The sequence below is a fragment of the Apium graveolens genome, chromosome 5 (assembly GCF_009905375.1).
Source record: "Apium graveolens cultivar Ventura chromosome 5, ASM990537v1, whole genome shotgun sequence".
Lineage (NCBI taxonomy): Eukaryota > Viridiplantae > Streptophyta > Magnoliopsida > Apiales > Apiaceae > Apium > Apium graveolens.
This window is the reverse complement of record NC_133651.1, coordinates 256,065,702-256,076,924: the sequence shown is the minus strand read 5'-3', so window position 1 is coordinate 256,076,924 and position 11,223 is coordinate 256,065,702.

The window sequence follows — 11,223 nt, the reverse complement described above, 5'->3', positions numbered from 1 at the left end:
TGAGTGAAACACATTATGTGTAAGTGGTGTGTATTTATTGAAATGTATTCTCCTCTACGAGGGCATTCCAACGCATATTTACACACTCAAAATGAGTAAAAGCTAAAGGAGAACTGATATTCCAAAGTGTGACCTTTAATGTGAAAAGTGGGTTTTGTACCACATCGAGAGTAGTACAAACCTATTCCTTAATTTTTCTTATAAATACCCTGTACCACATCGAAAAGAAGAAAAGTCATTTTCAAGCCTCTCTTTATAAGTGGAGTATCAGGGCACCGGTTTTATTAAATCGAGAAAATAAGAGTCGCCTCTTTAATTCTAGGTCTCTTCAGTCTTAAATTTTTCAAATATCCCGGTGATAGTTCTCGGGCTCGGTTCAAGTTCGCTGAGAGTATTTTCGAGTTATCGATTATACTAGTATCTCGTTTTATCCTGGGAAGCAGGTCGCTAAGCACGGATGGTGTGGGGTGAAACTGCTTTAAGGAGACAGTTTTCTGGACTCGAGATTAAATAAAATCTCTGTTTATTTTCTCAAACCCTTCTCCTAATTTAATGGTTAATTCTTATATCTTTATGTGATTTAAGAATTAACAATGATTTTGTGAATTAGTTATATATTCAATATATATAATAACGTCTATATCATACAAGATTGACAACAATCTTAAAGAAGTTTTCTTTTTCTAACGATTCAGAATTTTTCAGGATTCGGTTAAATTGCTTCGTATAATTAAGATTATGATCTGTTGGTTTTTCTGTATGTCGTGTGCACCATATGCTTATATATTTGTGGTGTACAACTCTGAATTTACCTATTGTACTCTACTCATTTTAGTTGTGGTCATGTTGGTTTGTACATGATTTGATAAACCAACGTTCACTTGTTGGATGGAAAAAGTGGATTATTAAGTAGGTAAACCGGTGATTGGTAGCCATATTTTTCTTATTATCCTTGTGCATGTGCTAGCGCTTAAGTGCACCAAGAAGAATCAAAGAGGATATTTCCATGCTTTCGGTGTAATAAATAATTTATATTTATGTGCCATAATCCGATTTTATCAATATGTGCACTCTTATTTATGTTCAACTGGTTATTTAGTTTCCATGGTTTTTATATTAACATCCTTGACTTAATTTGATAAAGTTGGGAATTTTTTTTGATGGCTTTGATTTGAGCATTTCTTTTCTGGACAAGTAATAGTTACTTGTTAATTGACATTGAATATATGATATATTCTTGTCAAGTGTCTGACCTTGTGTTAATGTTTAACGTAAACATAACTATAGGTTTATTTCTAGTATTATTTGTTGTTGTTAGTTATGAATAAAAAATCAATTTATGGGACCCAGATATTGATCAGCTAAACATTTTCTGTATATATGTATTTGGGTTTTTTGGATTTATTAATCCAGATACGTCTATTGCATAGAATATTCGAAAGAGCCTGCGAGTTAAGACATATCCGGTATGAATCATGTGAGTGAGGAGTAATTATTTGGAAAATTATGTGTTGGATATTTAAATTGAGTGAGATATTGGTTTAGTTTAAATTTGATTATTTGAACTAAATTAATTCGACTTCCGAATATAGTTGATTGCAGGAAGTTCTTTTGAACTTAAATTCTTTGTGGTCATTCGGAACACTTAAAACCTATTGGGCCTGAATTATAGGTTATTGGTCGGCATGAGATTAAAATTTTCTGGTTGAATTTTATCATCCACTTAAATTATTATTTCTCGTGTTGGTGTCGGTCTACTGCGGAAGTGATACACGAGCCTATTACGGTGATCCATGTGATACCTAATATGGCGATTATTGATGTCAGCTTTGCTAGCTGAATTTTGAAAAAATTCGGAATGATGTAAACCCTAACACATTAACTGATCAAGGATCACTGAATGTAGGTTTATTGGAAGCCTATGGGTCTCTTCTGGTTGTACCAGTAGGTGAAGCAGAAATGTTTGTTCATGCGAACCATGTTAAAATTATAGAGAAATTCAGTAATTGAATTTCTGGTGACAAGAACTACAAGAAGTTCTTTAGATCTGATATTAAAAACCTTAGAGGTTTTAAAGAATGATGTGAAACCTGCTCAGATGAGAGGTAGTGACACGATATGTGCTTACTTTCTGGTTTGATAGTAAAATATTTGTCACTCGTACTCATAATCGAGTCAATACTGAAGCTAAATAGAGAAACGTGTGCTCTATAAGCTCAAGGTAAAAACCAACTTAATACAGATAATTAATATGGTAGTGAATAAATTTAATGATGAATAATCACCGGGTGAATATTCACGATGTCGTTGAACCTTACTCGCATTAAATAAATGGAGTAGATGCAGGCTTGAGTTACGCTCTGAGGAAGAACCAAAATGATTGTGATCGGCTCAGACTATCATTAAATTTGAGGAAATTAGTTACGAGGGCTAATCGTTCCTTAAACAAGATACCACAGAAGGAAATAATTAAATTTCCTATTAGTTTTGGATTTTTTTTGACATTATGTGAAATATTAAAATTGTGGGGTATCTAAAATAGAAAATAATTGAATTTTCTATGAATAGTGGAATGTAATGAAACACAACCTGAAAATAATTGAAATGTGGGGGTATCTCGAAACTTGATACCAATACCTCTAGTGGTAACATGAGGTCCAAAATCAATTGAGATATTTTGGATGGATACATAGACAATGGTTGAGTCTAATAATATATGATATATGAATCTAATTTGTGAGATTCGTAAGAATACTATTACAGAGTTTATGAATGCTTATGCGATAAGCCAGTAGTTCCTAATAGATCTGTAATTAAAAGTCATCTAAATGAACTTACGAGTTATTGGATGAATGCAAGGATGAACCTGTAGAGGGCAAAAAACTTGGGTAATTGCTAGTCCCAAATATCTTGATAATTTGCTTGAAGGTAAACCTGTAAGTTTAATGGAAGCAATGCGCTTCTCGTATAATTCCTTGATAAGTGAATTTATCAAGAGAAAAATTGACTATTACCGAGAAGTCAATAAATCAAGATTTTCTAGTACGTGTACTAGAAAATGGATTGTGTATGTTTTCTCTATGTCCTTTGTGGGGGAAAGGATGTTAAGAAATAGAGAGAGTGGTTTTGTTTGACAGAATCTTGTTTAAAAAATATATGGTTCTTCTTATGAGATAGAAGCATTATGACCCAAATGAATTTTCAAATTAGGAAAATATATGTGGGTCGGAAGGAAGTAAAAGGTCAGACTGATAATAAAATATTACAGTCAAGAGTGATGACCTTATACTTTATGAAATATTCTCGAGTTTTGAGAATAAAGTTCATTAAGATGATACTAAAATTATCATATTGTGAAATTTAAAAGTGCATCAATGAATATTGAGACGGTCTTTCTAAATAGATATTTGGAGAAATATCTATTTACGTGAACCTGGGGGTTGCTCTAGCTAAAGCAAGAGTAGAAAGTCTGTATTTTCGGTGATTATGTTGAGTGAAATAACATAGACACGAAATAATGACATATTAAATTAGATATTGCTATGATAAGCAATGGCTTCAAATAAACGACATGGTTGCCATTTTGAGGATACTCAAAATTGGTTATTATGTGAATAAGGATTGCCAGTTTAAGAACGCTTAAACTCGGTAATAATGCAAATTGAAATTGCTAGTTTTTGGGACGCTAAAAGCTGGTAACATGAATAACAAGTGGAAGCCTTGAGTAATAAATGATAAAGTTATTTCATAAATGTGAAATATGTCAATATGAGATGTCAAACTGATTTAAAATCATAGAATTGACAAGTGTGCATGTGTTACTTACACATGATATGCAAGTCATAATTGATTGCATGTGAGTGATCTGATCATTGCGAGAAGTAATGACAAGAGAATCATTTCTGAAAATCTTGATGAGATTGAAAGATTTTGATTTGAAGATTACAATCTTCGTGACTTTAAAAGTCTTAGATGATACATGTCACATGTTGGTGATGTGAATCTTGAAGAGATCAACCAAACTAAAGTTGTCATAACTAGAAAGGATTTGTATTTATCCAAGCGTAGATGAACAAGGATCTCTCAATAAGGATTGCAAGTAGGTTGTACTTTTTAAAATTATACAAAATCAGACATAGGCTACACAGTTGGTAAACTGAGTAGATGCACGAGTACAATGAAAATTGGTCGCTTGGAAGTGATTGCAATGAGATTCAAGGTGTATGATATGTGCTTGTGAGCTTGACTTCAATACGAAAGATATCTAATTATATTATGTGGTTATAAATAATATGTAAATTAGATATTTGACTTTAAGAACTTAAAAGTCATTAGAGAATATATTTCACACTTGGCATTCGTGTCATGGAAATCCTAAACTTAGCTTGATTCATGATGGAATGCGAGTCTGGTGCATAAAATAAATGCAGTTGAAAGGCTAAATAACCACTTTGTAAGGATATTCCTAAATGACAAGGAAAATGTGTCTTCAATATGTATATATTGTGTAATCAATCTGCATATTGGGAGATCACATTATTGTGTATGCAATGGTATGTCTCACATCTATGATGATGATATAATACCATTAAACAACTATTCTCAACGAGAATTATCATGATTGACTATGTAAAGTCAAATGACAATGTTTGGATCCACTTACCAGATTGTTTAACTGAGCGAATCAGTTTAAGCCAAGAGATTATAGTTAGACCGAGAGATAGTTGTAAAATCATCGAGAGGAATGTGCCTTGCCTATTGCTTAACAGCGTCATGGTGGACACCCAACCTTGCTGACTGGAGATCCCAAGAACTTGGTTCAATGGGATAACTAAATCATGATGATCAAATCACCGTGGGGGTAACCCCTCGCCTATTTCTATGATGATGAAACAGTGAGACCCGTAAGGTACGAGGTTAAGCTTTATGCTTTTAATGATTTTTGACGAATACATGTATTTTAAGTTTAAATACATGGAATTCTGTTGAGTAAACACGAGTTACTCTATAAGCTCCGCGTCTGTCTGTTTGTGGTGTGTGCTACTGGACCATCAATCTCATTTGTGGGGGATTGTTGGACAAACTTATTATTTTGGACTAACCCCTTGCTCCCGAGTTTTAAAACGAAAGGAAAACAAGTGAAAGATAAGTAAATTAGTTTCACTTCCCTTCGTAATCGTGCTCCCGATTTTTTAAAAGGAGCGAAAGCAACTGTTAATGAATATAAATTTGACAATCTTTTCACTCCAAAACTTTCACTTCAAAAATGGGATGAAAGTATTTTACCTCATAAACACTTCCTTCCTTCCCATAAAAAAACTCGGGAGCAAGAAGTGTTGAATCATTTTGAGACTCTATATGGGTGAGACACATTATGTGTAAGTGGTGTGTATTTATTGGAATGTATTCTCCTTTACGAGGGGATTCCAACGCATATTTACACACTCAAAATGAGTAAAAGGTGAATGTGAAAAGTGTGTTTTGTACCAAATCGGGAGTAGCACAAACTTATTCCTTGATTTTTCTTATAAATACCTTGTATCATATCGAAAAGAAGAAAAGTCCTTTTCAAGTCTCTCTTTATAAATAGAGTCTTAGGGCACCGGTTAAGTCGAGAAAATAAGAGTAGCCTCTTTAATTCTCGGTCTCTTCAGTCTTAAATTTTCCAAATATTCCGTTGATAGTTCTCGGGATCAGTTCAAGTTCACTGAGAGTATTTTTGATTTATCGATCATACTAGTATCTCATTTTATACTGGGAAGTAGGTCGCTAAATCCGGATGGTTCGGGGCGAAACTGCTTTAAGCAGACAGTTTTCTGGACTCGAGATTAAATCCAATCTCTGTTTATTTTCTAAAACTCTTCTCCTAATTTAATTGTTAATTCTTATATGTTTATGTGATTTAAGAATTAGCAATAATTTTGTGAATGAGGTATATATTCGATATAAATAATAATGTCTATATCGTACAAGATTTACATCAATTAATTTGTCGGATTTTTTAGATTATTGGTTAGTATGATAAGGGTGTTAAACAAAATAAATTATCACAGTAGCTCTTTTTCAATTGAATTACATGTCTAAGGTATCTCATGGATGATCTTTTAATTAATATTTGGGTTTTCATATTGTCTACTTGATGATGTAGTCAAATTATTTTTAGGTGATATCTCTTGTTTCTTCTGTTTTAGAGATTTTATAGCCAGAGCTCTTTTTAGGTACATTGAAGAATTTTGGCCGCAATATAACACAAAAAGAATTTATATAGTATACTTAATGCACAAGCGAGTTCATAGACTGCTCTAACTGAACATACCTTCCTTGAATTTTGAACTGTGGAGGCTCTTAGGAGACAGTTGTATCATATATCTTAGTTCAGCGATAATTTTTCAATCTTTGGTCACTGATGCTATACCCAATAGTGTATGCACCAGCTAAAATTAACTGCTAATTACTGTACTTGATAAATGATAACAAATTAACTCATAATCATATGATTCAGAAACAACACTAGATATCTTATTCTCTTGCAAGTTTGGCATGTTAATCAAAAGCTACTTAGATGTTTTTTATGTTTTGGACAACATGTTTCAAGTATCACCATCCACTTAAAAGAACTCATACTGGTACGTCCTTTTACCCTTCTTTATCCTTTCAATAGACTGCTTCAGCTTTCAATTTCGAACGATTAAGCGCTAACATTCACTCTAGCTTTACACATTTTAGGACACCGGTGCCCTTTCTTTTTCACAATAATGAATTAATTAGTAAAGGTTTGACATTTCAAAACAATGAAGTATTAACATTTCATATAAGGAACTTATAAACAGAGATTTACATATTTTTTCAACTAATGGTGTGAGATTATTGGTATGACTTGACATGTAAAAAGTTTATTTTTCGCGTTAAAATAGCCCCACAATAAAGTGTTTCAAATAATGTTTTAAATTTAACCAACTTCTACAATCAATTCACACTTGAAACCTAATTTCTAAATATTCCAGACTTTCACTTTGTGACTTTTTCACTTTTTAAGATAGCAAATATAATACAATAATTTATTTTATTTAATATATAGCATAAATTATATCATATACTATTTTAACACAATACTTAACCTACCATTTAATAATAATTTTTGATTTTTGATGTTATAATATAAATATAACATCAAATTTAGCAAAACATTAGATATGCTCTGATGACTTGTACAGCCAGTTCCAAAAATAGATTAGGTTATTTTGATTTTCACTAAAAAGATACCAGGGGAAATTAAGTCAAAAGGATTAGATATTCTATAAAATATTTAAGATTTATTTATCCACTATGATATATTCAAAATTTTGTAATAAACAAAATGAATTTGTACTTGAAATCATATAAGACATTGTCCCATACAACTTAAAAACTATCTTAGATGTGTTATGTTTATATAAACTATCTTACCTGTTTGTTTGTCATTAAGATCTTGAACACCCTACTCTTATCAAATTCAAAATTTTCCTTTAACCACCCAAGAGCAGTAGACCACCATTTGTATAATTCTTGCAACTACCATTTTAAAGAGGAAGAATGTGGGAGATGGATACAATTAAAAACCATATCCTTCGCTCACAATGTAACAAAAACAACATACCCCATTTTGTTAGGTTGAGGGCTTTAACTAATCTAAAAATAGTTAGAATGTTTTTTTTCAAAGACAAATAAATTGTTACCCTACATACACAAATAAATAAATGAAGTTTTGATTTTGCACTACTTATTACACCATTTAAAGACTAAAATATATAAAAGACCAGCTTCCTCATTCCATGGCCAGAACAGATGAAAGACCCATCTATAAGATTTATGGTTCTAATAATCTAGCTAGTCATGTTTGAACAAAAGATAGTCAAGTCACTATTGAATACTTGAATCCCAGACCCCCCAACACCTCACATGGCTTACAATTTTACCTAGTAGACTGACATTAGTCTTCAAATGTTGTTATGCATGTGAATCAATCTCAAGATTTTTTCAAATGAAACACAATGTTAAAACCAGTTTACAAAGGTCAAAGATATTTGGTCATGTGAAGGTCTTTTATATAAAGTAATCAGAGTATTATACGATCTCTATGCTCAAACCCCAACATTAAATTTAAAAAATCAGCTCTGTTATGGTCTCTTGTCACCTTGTCCAGTATATTATGTGCTCTATGTTCTAGATCTGTAGGATGTGGCCAAAGTAATTAGTCTTCCACTGTTTGCTTGCCCTCTATACAACAGCACAAGTTCCCAACTTTTAACTAATTCAAAAGCCGGACAGGAATGTCCCTTTTTCTTTTAGTACAACGTATTTACGTAACTCTTATGTCTCAACTCGAGCAAATAAAATGTAATTATCGGATATCTTAATTATAAAGAGATAGATATAGAAATGTGCCATTCTAGTGTGTTAATTACTGTAACAATCCAACCTAACTAATAGAGCTTATAAAGGCAAGCATTGAGCAAAGTTTAGCTCCCTGGAAATGCTTAGTGAGCAATATTCCAATGCATCTTATGACCTAGTTGGTGAAAGATGTGACTTTGAGTTACATTCAATGTTTTTATGCTTCTAAAATGGAAACAGCAAATCAGAAAGTGATTTTGCTTATAAAGATAGCATTTGCTTTTAATTATTTGGCATCTAAACACATAAAGAATAGTATCACAAGATAGTGAAATCAACATTTTTATTCTTAAATGCAAAAAGAAATAAGGGTATTAGTGAAAACACCAACTTTTTTACCTACCATTCATTATAAAACAAAAGAATCTTAATAGACCTGACATACAGATAGCTTTGAAGATAACTTCAGTAATGAAGGTACAATGCAGCCCCTCGTATATGATAAAGAATCAATCAGGTATCAAGAGTTCAAATAATAAATGGAACCACTAGTCCACCATCTAAATCTGAATGTGTACTTTGGAAAAACTTAAAATAAAGAAGTTTGAACATGTTTTGTGTTAGTTACTTGTTATGTCATGTTTTGGCATGTCAAATACTTTTTAATAATTCCGTAATTTATTAATTATTAATTCTATTTAATAATTAATTGCTTAACATCCAAGGTATCCTCTCTCCGAAATGAGGAAATAATTAATCTTAATAAATCAATAATGGAAAATATCTCTCAACGATATTTTTCAAATCAGGAAGATATCACAACGCTCAGATTAAATCAGATAAAATCGGTAATTACCACATTAACGAAACTTATCCCTAAAGTCTCTTAGGGATAAGCCCAAATTTCACAGAACTGCGTAGGCTTGATCCAATATAAATTGGTACGCAGGGATCTTGGCAAAGGGATCCGATACAACGAGACAAATCGAGATAACACCTAAGTCCAGCCTCTCTTTTTCATAAACCCTAATCTAACAATTATACCTAAATTGCTCTATTATTCCAGCAACCCTCCGATTTCGTGTTGGTACGAAATTCCTCCAACAACATTTGGCGCTAGAAGGAGGGCTTTATTATTCGAGGAGGACGAATAAATTTTACAAAATTTGTGGGCTTAACAATCAGTCTCATGGTGAACCACAAGACCTGGCGGCGGCATGCAAACATGGCAGCAAAAGAAAAAAGGACAAGTAACTAGCAAGGCCACGCACGAAGACATAGAAAAAAGAGGAAACTATGTACATAATTTGAAACATGAAGATTAAAAGAAAACAAGGCAAGGATGTAATTTGTTGTGGAGCCCGCGAGGTACATCAAGAATAAAAAGGTAGCCAACAAATTGATGTACTATCAAACACAAGCAGGACATGCATGGAAGGAGCAAGGCAGCTAACAAGCAAAGTGACCCAGGAACTCGAAGATTAGTTTTCGAATTTTTATTTTAATTTTCATCAATTAATTATAATATGCTACGCATGTAAAAATTGTGTTCTTAAATATTTTTATGCAGAGAAAAATACTATTTCGTGCGAGTCACAGATTTTTATGATTGTAAAATTATTGCGCCATTCTAATTTTAGACGACACACATATTTTTGAAAATATCGTACGAGATATTTATTTGAGAGAATTGTTGATTTTTAGATGATCGTACGAGCTGCATCTTTCTAAAATATAAAATATTTATGCTAGTTGCATAATTTTGGGAAAATATTTAATAAAGAGCATTATTTTCGGGAAAATAAATATCGCGACAATTTTAAATTGGCATATTTGTTATGTTTGAATTACGTTTAAAATATTTTGCATATGCTGTCGCGATAATACATATATATCGAAAAATATTTTCAAACTTGTGAATGGGAATTGCTATGTTGGGTAGCTGAGACAACCACTTAGAACGATATACACAACCGATTGTGAACTTGTATTGTTGACACCTTACGCCTAGATAGGCAGAAAGATTACAAATAGAAAGATTGAAGGTACGAGCTCACCTTATCTTAAGTATGGAAAGAGTTTCAAGGTGCGAGCTCACCTTATCTTAAGTACAGAAAGAGATTGAAGGTCGGGAGTTCCGCCTTATCTTTTGCTGAAGGCATGTTTGTTGATCTTGTTACATTCATATAATACTAGCAGTTCACCTCAATAATACAATTTTACAATCGGCTGTTATATCTATCTTGAAGTGTATATGCCAAGGTCCAACTTAACATTATTATTTGCAATGGTTTTGTACATTTGTGCTCGCACAACCACAAACAAGGAAATATATATCTTTTTCGGATCTTGCATGGTCTCGCACATGCATTCACATAATTGTTTTGAGCACGAAGGTGCTCTATGTTATATACTAAACTCTGATTTTTAGTTGTTTCAGCGATCGAATAATATTTAGTTCTCTACTGCAGCAAGCTATACTGAAGAACTAGGGGGTAGTTGTTATGCCACGTTTTGGCATGACAAATACTTTCTAATAATTCCGTAATTTATTAATTATTAATTCTATTTAATAATTAATTGCTTAAGGCCCAAGTTATCCTCTCTCCGAAACGAGGAAACAATCAATCTTAATAAATCAATAACGGAAAATATCACTTAACGATATTCTTCAAATCAGGAAGATATCACAACGCTCAGATTAAATCAGATAAAATCGGTAATTACCACATTAACGAAACTTATCCCTAAAGTCTCTTAGGGATAAGCCCAAATTTCACAGAAGTGCGTAGGCTTGATCCAATATAAATTGGTACGCAGGGATCTTGGCAAAGGGATCCGATACAACGA